The sequence below is a fragment of the Tribolium castaneum genome, chromosome 2, assembly GCF_031307605.1.
Source record: "Tribolium castaneum strain GA2 chromosome 2, icTriCast1.1, whole genome shotgun sequence".
Taxonomy (NCBI): Eukaryota; Metazoa; Arthropoda; class Insecta; order Coleoptera; family Tenebrionidae; genus Tribolium; species Tribolium castaneum.
Genome location: NC_087395.1, coordinates 18,980,636 through 18,999,708, shown reverse-complemented (window position 1 = coordinate 18,999,708; position 19,073 = coordinate 18,980,636). Strand labels below are relative to the sequence as shown.

Genomic DNA, 19,073 nt, shown 5'->3' with positions numbered 1-19,073 from the left:
GATAAAAATGTAAGGTTTTTGTGTCCCGTCCGTCATCAATTTGTATTTTTTTACTGCTCATATTTTACAAATGTGGCTATAATTGTAAGTTGCAAACAATTTGACTGGTACTAGGTTTCTATAAGGAAAAATTGATTTCTACTGATACTGTTCGAAAAACTGAAAATAGAATCTAAAAATTTGTGCGAAGTGTCCCGTCTGTTAAAATGGAATGCCTGAAGAATTTTCTAATTCGTGAAATGGGGGAATTATGTTGAAATATGGTAGAACCTCTATAATGCGGACTAATTATTGCAACAAGTTTTGCGGAGCATAGATTTTTTCAAGTATAATAAAGATTTTAATAAAATAATAATAAATATTAATTCATTCATTCATAAAAAATTCAACCAAAAAATGACCTAAAACCGTTTTGGCACTTTAGGTTACTGTTAGTACCTACTTACCAACAAATTCTGCATTTTATATTATTGGCAATGATAAAATAAAAGCAAAGACAAGAAACTGCCAAATTTAATTTATGAGTTTCAATTTTCCATAATTTTGTGGGTTATTTTTAGCTCGAAGATAATGACACAATGTCTCGGTCATCTGTAGCTTTTTTATTGTTGTTATTGTTTACAATTTTTTATGCTATTGTCATAAATTGTTATAATATTCATTCTGTGGCCATAAAACACCTACGGCATTGGCAAAGTTGTCAACATGAGAAAAAAAAACATTCCACATTACCAGTTTCATATAGTTTTACCATTTCTTCGTTACATTCCGATCTGTCACTTCCAAAACCATCCAATAAATTTATTTCGCCGACCTACTAACGAGAATTTTCTTTTCTACATTCCGTCTGGATAAAAATGCGTGTCTGAATAACAGAGTCATTTTTATGCAAAGTACCAGCCTTTGTCGACAAACAATCGCAAGGATATTAAGACCTTTCGTAAATCTATTAATCAAAATGAACAATATTATTAATGACATGACCTTACTACTGACTTAATTCGTATTAACCAACAGAAGCGTGTCTTGTCTTATGTAATTTGTAACATTTTGCACGTCTTTTGCTAGATTACAATGAGAATTTTTACAATGAACCACGGACAACGACTTTCATTTTAAATCAGCAATTCGATTCGAGACGGTAGAAGTACACTATTTGCTACAAAAACGGGTCAGTAGCAGTTTTTGTGTCGCCTAGTGTAACAATTACGCAAGCGCCCACATTTTTGAACGTCTAGACAAGCGTGCAATTTGTGATTGACTGTCTATTTTATTATAATTTTGACACTTAACATTTGGGCACCTAAATGTCGCCAAACTTTTCCATGATGTAATTTTATTCCATTTAATTAATTTTTATGCAAGCCGGTGTCAATTGGGTGCCGTTAGTGAGGTTAAGTCAATACGTACGTTGTTTGACTAAAATAAAACTGAATGCATGTACGATAAAATTTACGACTTTGCTATTTACACTAACAATCAGACGAACAGTTATTGGCACCAAGTGCAAAAAGTCGGACAGATATCTTAATTTAATTTGATTTAAGCCGATTGCGCCTAATTAAGTCACATGACACGGTGACATGCAAGTCTGAATGGTCACAATTCTCCGTCTGTGAAACCGTTAATCCGAATTTAAATGACAAAATTATTTAAAACACTGATATTAGAACGATTATTCTTCCGAATTAATTATTTCTGGTTGGGCCAGAATCGCCGCTCTTAATCATGATAGATGGCGCTATACCATCTTACCACATACCGGCGTAATATGCTACATGTAGCTCTAAAAAATGAAATTAATTGGTGTTCATTAAAATCCCGCACGATAATATTAATTCAAGCTGTACCGTAATTAATGCAATAATTTAATTAAGACAATTCCTTCGCATAGATGCAATTTTTGCCTTCTAATTACGAAGACAAATGTTTGCAGAGGGCGCTTTGATAAAAAGCAAGCGCTTGAAAAAAGGCGCCCTATATGGCACTGGGCGTAATTTCTTGCAATAATTACCCAGCGATCGATCTCGTAAATCCTGTTGATAGTGTTGCAATAGAGCAAGTGACAGAAAACGAATTCCATGGCGTGGAAATGGAAAAGTGACAATTACTTTCGGTTGGAAAATTGATAAACTCCGGCTCGATTAAATATGAAATTATTCAAATGCAAGTATTTTTAACACGACAAATCCTTGACTTGTCCCTGTTTTCGAGTTTAATTGCCTCGTATTACTATAATTGCACTTAGGCTCATACTTGAACGGTTCGATTTGTTTGCTGAGTGGAATGTGTTGGGAATCGAGCATTTACATTTATAATTTTATAATTCTATTGAAAAGTGACTACAATAGATAAAGATGCATACATTATACTGAAATATTCGTCTTCAAAAATGTACAATGTCTCATTTAAAACACAAAAAATATTCATTACGAATCAAAAACGGAGCCAATGTGTGGCCAATGTGGGCTGACATGAAATAAAACAGCGAGATACTCAGATTTTATCTTAAAATTTCGACTCTTCAGTCTCGAAGTCGTAAAAATGATTTGTGTCCGATTCTTGGATGGAAATCCGTTAAAAAATTCTCATAATTTATATAAAAAACGTAAACTCCAATTAGCTCACACATAATTTTGTTAAATTACATTAAGTGTTAATTTGGGTAAGCCTAATGTAGGCATAAATTGGTTTTAAGTCAAGGAAAAGCACGTAAAAATTAATTTGATGAGAAAAATTTGTGGTAAACGAGCTAACATGGAAGGTTAATTTCACCTAATGTCGGTTAATGAATATTTGTGGTTAGCAGGTTTATTATGGAAAAAATTTGCTGTTTGTAATGTTTTTATAATCGGAGGAAACGCTACGTACACGTAAAAATCAAATTTTTTAACTGTTGTCCCAGCCAGAGAAAACCACTGTTCTGTGGGTCGGACACTTTTAAAAGGGAAAGTGATGTTTAGTTAATAAAAAATCTATTAAATTGAAATAAATGTCTTGTTATTCAAATATTCGGTTTAAAATAAATGTTTTACAAAGGCTGAAGGACCTCGGTCGGTGGCCTCTGGGAAGCCCCCAGATACATTAAACAGAATAAATGTTTTACGAAAATCTCAAACTTGTTTGATGTGACTGGTGGATGAGTAGAATCAATAAAACAGAGTTCCAAAAAAATCTCTAAGTCGAGGTTTCTGTCTAACTTTGTATTAATGTTTAATTATATCAGGAACAGAATTGTGAAAAATGGTTCAACTTCTTGAAATATTTTTAAGTACATATTTAGTAGGGCCACTGATTCGAAAAAATTTCGTTACAAAAACACAATTACATTAATAAGTTATCATTTTTAAGTTGTTTTTGTATGAAAATATATTTGTTATTGACTCTGATTTAAAAACAAAAACACTTTCGTAATAAAGAAACGTAAGCGGAACACAAGAGGAATTTTTCGCTTTGTGCTATATTTAAGTTCTAACAGTTCATTCAACGCTTATTTCAATCTCAATTTAGAAAAAATATCAAACAAAAGATTTTATAATTTATAGTTTTAGATGGAGATGGATCTAATAATTTCTCGTGTTATAAAGAGCAATAAGTTGCCTTTTTGTCAAAATTGAAATATAGGGCGAGTTCGTTAAAATTTTTAAAAGTATTTTTACTGTACCTCAAAACTAATATTGTGAAAGACAAGTCCGATTTACAGAGATCTCATTAAATTTAGCAATCGTCAGATTAACATGTGACCAAGCTGAACCAATAAAATGCTCTGATTCAGCGGCTAATCGCGAAGTAACTTAAGAGTGAACTAATTTTTAGTTCGCCTTCTAAAACTAAAACTCCCAAAGTCACATTTATTAACGTTATTTAAATAAATGATATGTGGTAATATAAGAATCGTGATTGTATCGGAATTTAAGCAACAATGATTTCTGCTCAATGTTTCTTATTTCTTAATAAGAAATTCTTAAAAAACTGCTAGGAACTGAAAGCAAATTTGAAAATACTTGTTTATCGCTGTATTGGGGAACGATTATTTAGATGGAACATAAAAATATTACAAAATAAGTTTGATAACGATATCAAAAATTTTTTAAATTTTAAAATTTACTCGAATTATTCTAAGGGAGTTTTCATCAGCTTTTCCTTTTTCAAAATTTTGCCGATTTAAAATTTTTAAGGTTTTTGAAATTTTTTGGACTTACACCTTCCATTTCAAAAATCGGTTACTCCACCATTGTTTGAGCATTTGAAAGGAAAAGCTGTGGTATTTCTCTTGATGTTTTCAAATTTCTAAAAGAGGTTAACAATCCCCAAATAATTGTGGTCATATTTGGAGAGAGAATTTCAAGTATCCTTGAGTAATTTTTTTTAATGAAATGTCCTAATGTTTATTTTAACAACATTTTGAACAGACGAACCTGCTATTTATTCAGTGATAAGTTTTTTTTGGGAAACCATGCAAAAGTCTGCATAGGCTAGTAAGTAAAGAATTTTCCGCAGTTCCAGAAAAAAATTACAAATCTTGAAAATGATTGCTCATAGGTTTAGGGGGAAATGCTTATAGAGGTCGATGCAAAATGAAAATAGAAATTGGAACAATCCGTTTGAAAATATTGAGTTATGGGGACTTGAAACCTAAACCTAAGCTTAAAATTTTGGAGTTATCTTTTTTCCATTTTGAACATATTGAAGAAAAAATGAAAGCTTTCTCTGTAAAATGTTCAAAAACGATTTTAAAATCTTTAAAAACGGCATTTTTACCGATTTTTGAGGTGAAAGATGTAAATCCAAAAATTTTCAAAAACAAGGAAAGCTGATGAAAACTCACTTCTTTAGATATACTAATCCGGAAAATCCAAAATTATTGTAAAGATCATAGCTTTCCTTTTAAAATGGGAAAACTTACATCCGATATAATTGGAAGTACTACCATTTAGAAAGTGGTTTTAGTGAACAGGCTGAGTATCAGTTTTCAGATGAGTATTAGAACTTAGCTATTCAGTATTATTTAATTGACGTGGTTTTCACTTAAATTTAGAGTTTGACGCTTATTTTAGAAAATAAAAACAATAATTAAGCAAAAGTGGAATTTTTTATCTCAATATTCTACAGAAATATGTTTGCTTGGTCCCCAGTTTCAGCAACCGTCCAGTTTAACAAAATCGTTAATAATTAAAAACTTTTTGGTATTTAAAGACACTTTACGAACCATAAATCTCGAATCATTTTATCTTATCTCGCTATCATATACTTTACACCAAATATTTTTCATTTTGCAAAAATAGAAACAATAGGGTTTCCCGCTCTTAAAACAGTCCCCACAAATTTTTCTTAGTCACTCATAACTTTATTTATTGCGTTATTGTTTCCCGTAATGGAAGTTTGCTGTAGGAGAATAACAAGCTGATAGCAAGTTGTCGCAAATCAAATACAAATAAACAGTTGTAAGTAAACCTTCCAATTTTCGTCCGAATTAGGTTATTGCAAAGAAACACTCGTCAAGCGTGTAAACACACTTTGTTTGTTACAACTGCTGATTCATGGAATGCATTAATTTCATTGTCTCGGTGTATCGCACACAAAACCGTTTCCCAAATTTTCATTTCAGGCCGTATCTCGCCCAATATTTAACAACGAAATAAGCGCAAGCTTGGGGGGCGATAAGCCGGAGACGTCCCTTATCTCGTCCAAATATGGAAATTTTGTTTCAAATTAAGCCCAATGTCACAATCGGCCGAATCCACAGCGCGATAAAGCGATTTTAAAAGTCAGCCTTATCGGTTTGGACGTTGTCCTCGCGCGTTCTTACCCCACTTGGTCTGCTCGTCATATGCGCCGGCGCCAAATGCACATAGCTGGCTACCATACGCCGAAAAACGACCAGTTTAGCCACTGACTTTCGTGGGTTGAGCGTTTTCGGCCTTAGTTAAGTGACTTTCTCCATTTGTGCTTTCACCCTATTTTTGTGACACTTTTCACCGCCCGAAACCCGAACAAAGTAAGTACCGGCCCGGAGTTTTCGAATTTTTTGCAAAATCATCGCAGGTGGCGCCAGCGTCGCGGTGCCGAATTTCGAAAAAGGGACGATCGTGACGCGTCGAAATTTCAGCTCATTATTGTAATTGAATGTGGCATTGTTGCTTAAAATAGCAGCGGGTGTCGTCGGCGGCGCAATTAGCACTTAATTTTGGGTGAAGTGAAGTTTCGGCGATCATTTTCGGTCGATTTGGAGTGGTCTAGGTCAGTTCGAGTGTCTCAAAGTTGATTAGCGTCTCAAATATTTGCATTTCGTTTAAATAAACGAATTGTTTATTGGGCTAACAATGTGTTTTTGAAAATCGTTGCGGACTTTATGGCCTGTCACTAGCGGGCGTTTTGACTAACGGCGGGACATTTGGCACGGTTTCATGTCGTATTCTGGGCTTCAGAATGCGCTCGACGCAAAAATCGAAAAACCTGCGAAATTGGAGTTGAGCAGTCCGCACTTAACATTTGGAAAGGCTTCCAAATTATACAAGAATCGAATAAATATTTATAAATCCTAGAAATAATTTAGAAACGTGTTGCGCAACGCGGCTAACATCGTTGCATTTGCATATAAATTTACCAGATTTCATAATTATTTTAGTGAGAGTAACTAAACATTCGCGAGATGACCTTAAATTGCCGATTCCGAATTTCTCATCTACGATTGTTTTGTTGCAGGACGACCTTAAGGACGGATACGTGATTTGGCAATTGCGGTGAGTGTGACACGAGATTATTTTCTCGGCGATAAATTCGGTAAAACGGCACTGTAAAAGGACCGATCGGAGATCTCGGCGACGGAATATATTTACGGTTTACGTAACAAGACTGCCTACCTAACTGGTTTCCAGAGACAAATTCACCTGACGATATTTAATGACTTCCAAACTGCTCCGACTTTATTACTCGCAAGCAACACTGTGGCGGTTTTACAAAAAGTGCAGTCGGGGGCACACTAACGCGACGCATGGCTGGTTGTCTAACAAAACAAAGATTTCACAAACGACTTAATTTCATTACCGGGTTGTTTCCCCGTTTAATTATTAACAAATCAACGGTAACCCAAACGTAAAGGTTAAAGTAGCTGCGTCAACGCTGTAATTTACTTATGTAAGTCATTTCGGATCGATTTTGTTATTATTAAACTGCTTAATTCAGTAATAAGTCAGTCGTGGTATTTGTGCTGCAATCAACTAGAAAAAAATTCATTCGATTTGTGTGTTTTCCGCCCACGAGCTCGAATCAACACGTCGCTACAAGTGCAGCATTGAATTAACAATGTACCAGCATAAAATCGCAATTTGTGAGACTTGAGGAATTTGCTTCATAATGATCTGGGAATCAGAGAAGATGCTGAAGAAGGTGTCTTTTCAGGAGTACTGTTAACATCTTACCGGGCAGCATTAGATTACATTTTATACTTCTAATACTGTCAGGTAAAGATGTCCTCCGGGCTCCAATCCACCACGAGAAGATTTTTGCCAAGGCTTCGGGTCAATGATACAAAATAAGAGATTTTCTCACATTTTTAATGATTTCTTAATTTGCTCAGTAACTGGGTTATCCACAATATACTATTAGAGGCTAGGCATTTAAAATCAAAATTGTCGAAATTTCGCACATTTGGTTTTTCATTTTTTGATAATAAATAAGACTACGAGTTTTTTGAGTTTTTTGGCACTGACTTATTAACCTAAAAACCAACCATGAATCTTTAGCTGATCAGTTACAGATTTAATTTAAACGTAATTTTTATTTAAATGCAACCTTCTTGAAGCCCCTTATTTTACCATAGATTTGCATACAGCAATTCACCAGTTATTACAGTTCCCGTTGTCAAATTTACGCTGCTCAACTCAACAGTCAATAAATGAAAATAATGTAAACTGTAAAAGTGAGACGATTTCGTAAACAATTCATCGAAAAACGAGAATTTTACCTTTTGGGTAAAAATTCCTTTTAGTTTTGGCATTTTAGCAAAAGATTACCAAACAGTTATTTATTTAAGGAGTTTTATCATCCACGAGGTAAATAAATGAACCGATTTACTCGAAAACAAGTGAAATACAAAATTTTATTCTTCGAATTAGACTCAACAAGACTTAAAATTGCTTTAAATTTATTAAAAATAATCTGACGTTTCGTACCGAGAAATGGCAAACAGTTGTCAAAACTGTCCTACAGAGGAGAAAACCCGGAAATTTTGACAATGTCGAAGAATAAATGTCAATTAACCTTACATCCTTCAGTTGTGTCGTTTCACGATATTTTATTTAATTAGAAATCGCAATTTTCGAACTGGTCGTAAGAGTTGCCCAACCCTGTACATACTCCTATTTCTTCCATTATGCACAGTTAAGTTAATTTGAAAATCTAAGTAAATTAATTAATTCTCGAAGACTTTGTCACCATTAATTATTGTCATCACAATTTAGTGCAAAAGCAATACGATTTTGCTATTTTATGGTTTCTTAACGGTGATTAAGTTTGTAATTTATTTATTTCGAAGAATTTGCGGAAGTGAACATTTTGCCCTCAGACTTTACAATCGAACCAGGGGCTACAAAAGATATTAAAAATATATTCTTTTAAATTGTTTTTTAACTCCTGGAAAATAACTACACATTTAAAATGCACACCGTGCTCTCAAGATTTTTTATATTGTGTTTTAATTAAAGTCATTATAAATGATTGATGATAAAGTGACCGTAGCGAGCTGAAAAATGTGCCGCTTTCAGCAAATTGCAAATAAAATTAATAAAAAAGTATGATTTTGGTAAAGTAACTGAAACAAGAATTTGAGTGAAATTCGACAAATTCTGACAGAAAATGTGGACACGTCAGTGTTACGAAAAGTCATTAGTTACAGATAAAAATCATTATTGTCAAAAGCCGACCACCAAGTTTCCTTATCACAAGCAACTAGGATGCTACAATTATTTATACCGACTGTGTTTAAACGTAAAAACTTATGGAATGATAAAAAAGAACACAAATTATAGAATTACATAAAAATAAATGAAATTAATTAAGAAAATTAAATGACTTTTATTAACTTTTGGTTTAACTAAAATTATTTACGCACAATTGATGACTAAAAGGGCGAGTAACTTCAAGACGCTTTCTTGTGTTAGTTCCGCCACTGTTTAATTTTTTAGGCCTTGTTTGTTATTGTAAGCCACTCCAAACATGTCGCACTCTTGTACACGTAAGTATTTCAACAAGTGGTGTTGTGTAATTAAAATATTTTGAAAATGCAAGTAGCATAAACACATTTTTAAGTACCGGTTTGTAAATGAAGCTTTTAAATTCGTATTAGATGAAGCGATATTTTCCATAATTACGGGTTTGGGTAGCAGCCTCGTTTTAATTGATTTTTTGGGTTTGTTCACCCAATAATTTTCCGTTTGCACTTTTATATCAATTATTTTTAGATCGGTGATAACCTCTTGCCTGTTTACCATGTTTAAGGCTATATTTGTACCAAAAGGTCGTTCAAAATAAGTAATAAACTCGATAAGTTATCAGTTGGGTAGTGATTTATTTAATACACATCGCAAACATAATTATTGAAGCTATTTCTGTGATAAACTCGAGTTAACTATCTGTATGGAGCAACAAACACCAATTAAATTGCTGATAATCTCATTGGATCGTTCGATTGGAAAAGACTTTTTCCATGTTGGATGATAATTCGTTACGGGAAACATCCATGTGGTATCTCCACCGGATACAGACACATATTTTAAAGATATGACACGACATGTGGTTGCTAATGTGGCGATAGTCACTGCGAATTTCAACTATGAACTAAACTTTTACTTTTTTTGTAATCACCCTCTTTGCGCTCTTTTTCCGCCTTTTCCTCACTTCCATCCTCTCTTTCATCGTTTCCTCTGCGCTGGAATCAGGATTCAGCTCCAAAATATCACTCTTATCGAAACACTTCTGGCACTTGGGACACGCTTTCATTTCCACATTTTTCAAAGCCCTTTCGGCAAAAACACACCCGCAAGACCACAGTGCCACAAACCGGAATTTTCCGGACATTTCCAGCCCTGTCACTGGGCAAATGTAGGGCGAAATTTCAATTCGCATGATTGCATCTTCGCGAAATTCCGGATTCCGGGTTAGATTCAAATCAAGGACATCTCTCAAGGTTTTGATATGATTCGGGAGCGATTCTTTATTGATCATTGCTTCGATTATCGCCGATTTGTTGTAGAGTTTGCCCAAACCACATGTAACAATAGGGCGTTGGAGGAGTTGTTGGCTTAGATTGCAATATCTCCATTGAAAAATTAAATGGGAGGTGTGATCTTTCGTTTCGGGTTTCTGTTTGACTTTAACTAATTCGTTTCGGCGGGGGATTGTCCCACCGTCACAACCCATTCCAAAGCACCGACAAGTTGTGATTAATGTCAAAGTGACATTGACAGGAAAAATGCTGATGACACTCATACTTGATAATTTTATGGTGGATCAATTCGTGTTCCTATTATTGAATCGGAGTTTAGTGTTTTAAACGAGGTTTCTTCTTGAATAAAAATCCCCAAACAATGGCACGCAACTTTTCACGATGTCATAAATTTTTATCAACAAGATTTTGCCCGCGATTGCGTTTTTTTGTGTTTTAAATTTCGCACCATTAAAATTATACAATGATTATATTCGGTATTATCTGGATACTGTTATTCAGGAATGGCTTTTGCGACAAACGTCTCGTTATTTCGTCGTAAATGTTGCGGTAATAAATGTCGAAAGTGACAGTTATCATACCGAGCAAAAACGGAAGTTGATAACAATGTTTGACAGTGGAACCTGACTGCTTCACTGTCGTAAACACTGCAATAAAATGGCAATTTATGGAAATACAGTAACGGATCTAAACAAAATGGTTCTATGACCAAATGACGAATTTTGTTTTAAAAAGTTAGCTAATAGGGATTTCCCCAACAATTTTTGAAATAAACGTACTACAGACCTAATAAAAATTGCTAAAAAACGGTAAAACATTGTCATATTTTAAATTTGAGGTTTTTAGACTTTATTTTTTTAAATTTCTCGAAATACGTGAATTTCGAAATGAAAAATCATTACTTTATACGGTTGAAAAATTTCAAAAATTGCCTTAATTTGCTGAAAAATAGTATTAAATTGAAAAAAAGTGGCAAAATATTTTGAGAAAATGTTTTTTTTTTCGACCTAATTGCTGTTTTGTGTTTTGCAACTTAATATTCCAGCTTTTTTTACTAATTCGTGCAAATATTTGCGTTTTAGGGTAATTTTTAAAGCAGTTATAGTTTATAATGTTGAGTTAATTAAAACATTTGTGGTAAAATACTAAATGCAAAATACGATCACTTGGTGGCCCAGTGGGACGCCATTTTTAACGCAAGAAATTGTCGAGTAAATATAACAAAATGGACGTAAACGTCAAAGCGTAACTTAACTTAAAACGTAAACGTGAACCGTGACATAACTTGAATTAAAAAATATTTGGAACCAAATGAGTTTACTATTTTATTCCGAGAAAAACTGATTTGAACTGAAAAAGGAACATTTTTATTTTTTAGAGAGTAGCAATCCAAGATCTTAGTGAATTTCTGTTTTTTACAATACATAGTATTTTACAATATTTTCAAGAAAAAATACTAACTTAAGCATATACATACGGCTGTAACTGAAATAAGTACATTAATTTTAAGTGGTAATAGAACTCCTCAAACCCAACAATTTTTCCTAATAACTTTTTAGTAACGTTTAACATTTTAGTTTTTGAGTTAAAATTATTTTAAAATCTTATACAATTTTCTTACACGCCACTGGAAGCAAAGTTACCTAGTCGACAAGGTTACCGCATGAAACGGTTATCGTTGGTTGCGACTATTATTTATTATTACTTATTTTTGTTGGAGCATTTTATAAAAGACACGTCAATATGCAGAAGAAAAAAATGATTTAAATATTGTAAATATGGTACATAGAAAAAGTGTTTGCCCTGATGAGTTCTACTCTGGTAAAAATTTATCTACTTATTTCCCTTACAGCGTGCTCAAATATGACGCACCAACTCAATGGTGTGTGGTAGAGAACTGGTTACATATAAAGGTAAAAATAGTAAAAAAATTCTTTGTATTAAAGTTATTGATAAATAACGAATTTTAAATAAATGATATGTGGCAACCTTGTCTACAGTCATGATCACAATAGAATTTGATCAACAATAAAAATAAATTATTTTTGAAACGGTTTCCTAGGAAATAATTCCCAGTGTTGGCACATCTACACATTGTGATTTTTTTGATGAATTTTAATTTTTTAAATTAAAGAAACTGCTAAAATCTGATAGAGAATTTAAAAATAATTATTCATCGTTTTGTTGGGGAACGATTACCTAGTGTGAAGCATAAAAACATTAGAAAATAATGAAAACTAAAAAAATAACACAATAAGTTTGTAGCTTCAGATTTTTTAAAATATGACTAGGAATTTTTTCAACATTTTTCCCGTAATCTGCACTTGCTTCTCAATAACGTACCACTGAGTTGGTGCGCCAGTTTTTGAGCACCCTGTATGGTTATTTGTGTATTTTGTAAACTTGATAGATTTCTTTAGAGTGTTAATTTTGTAATCGTCAAATAAAACAATATATATAGGAGAATAAAAAAGCACTATTCTTTATCTCGAATTTTTTTGTGGCAACAGGTAAGAGGTTGCACTGTATTTTCATTTTTAAAATAATTTTTAAAGATCTTCGACAGTAAAAAACGTGCATAATTTGCTATGTGCTGTCTACCATAAAAACATAAAAAAATGTTTTCAAGCATCAATAAATCTATTTCTATTTGTAAAATCCTCCTCAAAACCGCTTGATTTTCATGGTCATTGTTGATGTTTACAATAAGAGGCCCTCCGTGCCTACGCCTACTTGCAAGAAGTGTGACCCTACGTTTAGAGTCCTTTGTGTAAACATTAACAATGATCACGATTACCAATATTGTGCTTTGAGGCTTTGTTATGTTTATATGGTAGACGTAGGAAATTATCAAGGAAGTCGAATAGAAAACAATATTTTTTAATTTATACTACGTACACAGTTAGCCCTATTCACAAAAAAGTGTTTAAGTAATGCAGGGAGACAGTGTTGGTTAAACTATCGCTGCTATTTAGTAACGTGTAGCTAAAACCTTGCTGATAACTGGACACTATCTATGTGTTTTTCAAAAATTTTAATGTGCCCTTATAAGACCATCTTTTTCTCACTCAGCAATGATAACTGTAATAGGACTGTACCATCGGTGGACATAAAATTGAAAACAAAAATTGTCAAAAATCTAATGACAGCCGTTGGATTTCTCTGAACTGAACCTTAATTTAATTTATTTAATTTATGGCAGTATCCCGGGTCGCTAATAAGTATGGATACAGCTAAATATTTTTTTTAGTTTTTTAGTTTTAATTAAAATGTGATCTTTTTTAGTTAAAAGTATTATTTTTATCAATAAAATTGTTTTTAACTTTTACTTATTTTTTGTTCAAATTTCAGGCGCTAGGAGCTAACGTTAGATAAACGACATCATTTTCAAAACTAACAAAATATTAGTATAATATATTTTTTTAAAGGTATACATGTATTAGATCATAAAACTCAGAAACAAATCCTGATATTACAACCGCCTCCCATCATGTATGATCCTTTTATCAGTGAACCCTCTCAGTCACCAAAAACCTGACAGATATTTGAACATTTTTCACAAAATCAAAAATTATCGTTTTTTCCGACTAATTTCTGTTCCAAATTTTGTCTTGACCTTTGCGAAAACATCTGAGATATTTTGATAAAACTCTGATAGAGCTCTTAAAAGTCAAAACCATTTGATCTTAATATTGGACCAAACGCTCTATAGGCGGTTATGACGTCATAATTTCAATTTTAAATGGAAATAACTTGAGTTAGAGAGCAGATACAGAGAAATGGTTTTCACTATTGTAATAAGTGTTTTCATTTAAGACACACTTGTTTTTTAAATTGCTAATGCTTTTAAAAATATTAAATTTGACCCTTCTTGCCATTAAAAAAAAATCGTTAGCGTAGTATCACTAGAACAGATAAACATCTGAGACGATAGAATTTAAATACTTTTAAGCCTATATCAAATTTGATAAATAGTTTTATAATATTTAGCTGTATCCATACTTTTTAGCGACCCTGTAGGTATAATATCCATTCCAGTTCAATAAAAACAGCAACACCGCATTTTCTCTGAAAGTTAGTTGTTATCATGCACTTCAAAAAATTTATAGTTAATGTCAGATCTAGTAATTAACAACTATTTTACATTTTGATAAACATTATTTAAAAAAATAATTTGGTAAAGTTGGATGTTGGCATTTTTATTGAATTAGAATGTCATTAGTATCACAATTTTTAGCACCTTGTTTCCTAAAAACCAAAGGTACCCGACATAAACTTGTGATTTTTTAACTTAATGTAATTATTGTCATGCTTGTTTCATGCCTGATAATAAAAAATTAATTCCATGCGCTGGAACACCATTTCAATTATACATACAGGTCATTTGATACTTTTAATTACATATTTTGCAAATATTTTCTGAGATAAATTCTGTGTGATAGACAGTCGCGACTGTGCAATTCCCAATTAAATCAATTTATTTAAAGACCCGTTTCTAATAGTTGAAATATACTATTTCAAGCCTAATTTAACAGAAATTAATTATAGTGACAAGCAAGTGGGTACTATTGGAAAGTCAAAGTCACGTTCTAGCATTTGTATTTCGAAACAATCGAAGTTCCTTGGACGGTAAGTACATCATTTCTGCATTATTGTAACAAATAGTGGCAATTGTTCGATTCCTTATTTCTTCAACCGAAATATGATCTTTCCTGCTTAACATAGACCATAAATAACTATGACGGCAAGAAAAAACTTTTGAATATATTGTACGAAGTTGATATTATTTATGTGTACAAGTTGTTTTTAGTGTCAAATCTAGGCAGTAACAGCCCAAAAACCACGTAAATATCAGATTTCGACTATAGACAAAAAAGGATGAAGTATTTTTTTTAAATAAATGTAATAAGTTTGCAACCTGTCTGTTCAACCGGCTACATCCACTGCCAATAAATTATATTAAAGCACAGGTGAAACGTGTCATTTAGATATAGGACGTCAGTTACACGTAATTGACATGCATATACCTAGTCGTTATTTGAAAAAATACAAAGATGCAATTTCAGTGAGAAAAAATTCAAAAAACGCATGTAAGAACTTTTCGTTCTAATTTATTTTTTAATGGTTTGTTAAAATATAGTTATTATGTCGTTTGATTCGTCCTGGAGGTAAGGTTGATGGTGCACGCGTGCATGTGTGTACAAACAACACTTGCTCGGTCTCATTGACGATTAGAGGAGTGCACGTTGTATCTACTTAAAAGGAAACCGTGATTCAATGCAATTTACAATCAATTTGCAACAGATAGTTGCGTATTTATGCCACGATAGAGACAGACGGCACAGGTATTGCTATGCAGGGAGTGGGTCCTCTCTAAGTGCACAGACCGAATAATGTAACCGGTAAGCGATAACCGGTCCAGGCGGCTCAGCTCAGGTGGGTGGTGGCGGACAAACTGCAAGGAAATTCCACCATCAGAACGCCAAAAATGGACACAAACGGACACCCTCATGTGACGTCACGAAAAATGATCCACAAACCATGAAGAAAGATCCAAGTGTGGTCAAAAAAAATACCATTTTGAAAATTTGTACAAATATTAGTCACAAAACTGTGTCCAAAATAAAAGACATTACCTTTTTCTTCATTCATTAACAAGTACCTAGAAGGACTAAAAACATTATTTCAACTAGCTAACTTTACTACTTGTTTTACTTAATCAATATGTATTTTAACAATTAGTTTTTTTTACTACTTAAAACATAATTTTTTTGTTTATGTTGTTCAGGGCTCTAATAAACGTCGAGCTTCGCCCGCAGTTCAATATCCTGAGTCCTTCGCAGTAATGACTCTAAGCTAAGGTGTTACCAGCCGTCCTGATTTAGCCAGGACAGGTTTAGGTTTTTAATGTTTTATCCTGTTTTACGTTCATGTCCTGATTTTTCCTGATGTGTTTGCAAAGGATCATAAATATTTTAAGAAAATGAAATGTAATTCATGTTGTAAAAAATTTCTTATGTAAACGACTTTTGGTCACTTAGAAATTCTTAACATCATTTATAATGAACAAACTGAATTTTCATTTGATTGTAGACTTTTGTAAAAAAATAGTGATAACAAAGACAATTCATTCTAAAAGAAATATGATGTACTTCAATATTGGAATTAACTCAGAATTAGTAATACCGAGTGCTCAAAAACCGACACAACAGCTAAATGGTGTGTGGTAGAGAATGCTTCCATCTACAAATTGTGATTTTTTTGCTGAATTTTATTTTTTTTAATTCAAAAAACTGCTAGAGTCTCATAGTAAATTTAAAAATAATTATTCATTGTTTTATTAGGGTACGATTACTTAGTGTGAAACCTATAAACATTAAAAAATAAAGAATACTGAAGAAGTTAACAAAATAAGTTTGTAGCTCAGAATTTTTTAAAATATGAGTTTAGGAATTTTTTCAAGATTTTCCCCGTAATCTACACATGCTTCTCAACAACGTGCCACTGAGTTGGTGCGCCAGTTTTTGAGCACCCTGTATGTTATGTATAGGTAAGTTACGTAGATATTTAGTGATTAAGAAAATACCAAAAAAATGTTCTTCGTTTTTATGTTAATAGTATTTAACTCATTTTCATTATGAATTAATATTATTCAAACGATGACAAAGCAATTTGGATTCAATTGATTATTAATAATCAAACAGCATCAAGAAGACTAACTGATATTTTTGGGAGGCAAGAAGTTCCAGAAATACACCATACTTGACTCACTCTGTGTATTTTCACTTCGTTGAAGTATCTTTCAATATAACTTAGATATATTTATTTTATATTTCCTCTCATTACTGTAAATAGCTGACTTCGAATAATTGTCAATTTAAATAAAAATACATAAAATTGTTAACTAAGATCTTGTTAAAAGTGAGAATATTCTAGAAATTGATTTTATTCAGTTTTTGTAAAAACACTAACTATTTTTGTTGTTTTTTAACCTTTTTAATTAATTGATACAAATATTCTGATTTTAAGAAAAGAAAATGTAAATCATGTTGAATTACATTTTGTAATTGTAATTCAAGTAATTCAAAATATTCTCTTAAACAAATTGGTAACTTGAAAACCTCCATCACATAACAAATTGAATTTTGGGTTGATTAAGAAAAATGCAGAGAACAAAGACAATTCATTCAACAAAGAAATATGTAGTAGGTAATATTAAATATTGAAATTAACTCAGAATACGTTAATAATATTATGAATAGGTAAATTAGGTAGATATTTATAGCGATTAAGAAATACTAGAAGAATCTTTTATTTTTATATCAATATTTTTCACTCTGTATAATGCATAATTATACTATAGTTTAAGGGCATTATAGAAAGTTACATTAAAATTTAACACGTTAAAAGTTAACGACGCAAATGGACCAATCAAATTTGTTTAGTCTGGACACGTGATCAGTTAATCACGCATTTGATTGTGGATTAAATTAATGACGCTTCTATAAACCGACCAATAGCATTTTAATTCTTATTAGAAATACGCAATTCTTATGTAGGTAGGTACTATTTTTTATTTTGTCTTGTGTCTGGAGAATAATTATACATAAATATTACTGTTATTTTATTATTTTAATGTCCGTTCTGATTTTGAATTTGCTGAACTTCACCTCAGTAATGAGAATGACTCTTAAGTAGTGAGTTAATGACTAATGACTAATAAGTGATAACATATCTCTCACCTCAGTTCTGATGTACGAATATTTATGATTTTTTTAAATGCAAGCAAGTATACTAATTCCAGCTTGCAGTAGATTTGTAATTTTTTAAAACTTAAAACAATTTATTTCTATTACTATTCTAAATGTTGTCAGCTGAGCCTGAGCAGTTTTGCTGAAATTTAACAATTTTCATTATACACTAATAATACTTAAACGATACAATCTTGATTTAATTAATAACTGTTTAAATCAAGCACAATATCAACTAATATTAATTTTTGGGAGGCATATAAGAGAATGTATTTCCACTTTGTTGAAAATTCTTGCATGAAATAACATGTACATGATCTCTTTTGTACGTTCTCTCAGTACTGTAAATTTTTTGACTTATTATAATGAATTTACAAATAGAATTGTCAAATATGATGTTGATGAAGGTGAGATTGTTTTATAAATCAATTTTAAGTTTTTGTAAAAACATTTTAACTCGAACGGTCTCACAGTTAAATTTTTGTTGGTTTTGCACAGGGAATGTTTTAATAGCAATTTCAACACTGGTGAGAGCTGAAAGAGTTCTGTTGTAGTCGCAAAAGTGGGAGCCTATTATTACCACGAGTGATTTTATGTCTTAAAAATGAAGATATTGCTGTTATTATTCCATTTAACTGAGATAAGATCGGGTCGTACAATACAATTCCGGTTAAAATCTTTGTGTTTAGATAGTGCAGGGAGTAATAAAGGGTCTCGTAAATATGTTAGTGTTAATGATTATCATCTGAAGGTCCCCCGGGGAACCATCTGGACATCTGGCGGGTCTGTAAAGATAGTTGATGGTTATTGGCAGTCACGCCTTCTTCTGAAATACAACCGACGCGGCGTTTCGCAAAATCCTCTCAATCAAAGACAAATTTTGGCGAATTTCACTTAACCACTCTCCAAGCCAATAAATAACAATCCCAGATAAGCCGTTTCGAGTTCAAAGACATGTAAATAAATCCGTCACGAGCCGTTCGATCTAATCGTAACGACAATAAGCATCTAAACGAGATACTTTTTACATAATTTACTAAAGTGTATTTATTCGACTAGCCATTTAAGGAAAGGCAAACAGTAGCCTTGTTTGCATT

The 19,073-nt window shown here is 32.4% G+C and overlaps 1 protein-coding gene, 1 long non-coding RNA gene and 1 other non-coding gene across 3 annotated transcripts in view; 2 read left to right on the top strand and 1 right to left on the bottom strand.

The window, feature by feature from the left end:
- The window catches only part of LOC100142126 (hypothetical protein), a 51,393-nt gene that overhangs the window by 13,922 nt on the left and 18,398 nt on the right, over nucleotides 1–19,073 (bottom strand). The window lies entirely within an intron of this gene.
- On the top strand, nucleotides 5,844–7,691 carry LOC135265335 (uncharacterized). Its single transcript, XR_010332964.1, has 2 exons — nucleotides 5,844–5,998; nucleotides 6,706–7,691. It is a non-coding gene; the product is annotated as an uncharacterized LOC135265335 (long non-coding RNA).
- On the top strand, nucleotides 7,406–7,478 carry Mir8 (microRNA mir-8). Its single transcript, NR_036278.1, has one exon. It is a non-coding gene; the product is annotated as a microRNA mir-8 (primary transcript).